Source organism: Rhinopithecus bieti, unplaced genomic scaffold (genome assembly GCF_001698545.2).
Source record: "Rhinopithecus bieti isolate Rb0 unplaced genomic scaffold, ASM169854v2 scaffold_26603, whole genome shotgun sequence".
Taxonomy (NCBI): domain Eukaryota; kingdom Metazoa; phylum Chordata; class Mammalia; order Primates; family Cercopithecidae; genus Rhinopithecus; species Rhinopithecus bieti.
In genome coordinates, this window is record NW_016812252.1 from 260,620 (window position 1) to 261,105 (window position 486).

The following is a 486-nucleotide window of genomic DNA, read 5'->3' on the forward strand; positions in this document are numbered from 1 at the left end:
TTTTTTTTTTTTTTTTTTTTTTTTGTGACAGGGTCTTGCTTTATCGCTCAATCTGGAGTGCAGTGGTGCAATCACAGCTTACTGCAGCCTGGACCTGCCAGGCTCAAGAGATCCTCCCACCTCAGCCTCTCATGTAGCTGAGAGTACAGGAGCGCACCACCATGCCCACCCGGCTCCTTTTTTATTGATTGATTGATTGATTGACTGATTGTAGAGGCAGGGTCTCCCTATGTTGCCCAGGCTTGGTCTCGAGCTGTTAGGCTCAAGCGATCCTACTGCCTCGGCATCCCAAAGTGCTGGGATTACAGGAGTGAGCCACCATGCCCAGCCATTGCTCAGCTCTTCAAAGTCCAATCCTACCTTAGCGTAGGGTTATCATACCTTATGTATATCAGTGACTCAGGCCCGCAACCACTACGGGAAACGGACCCAGGATCCTGCAGGAGGGGTAGGGTCTGCAGATCCCGCGGGCCAAGCAGCCCCTAA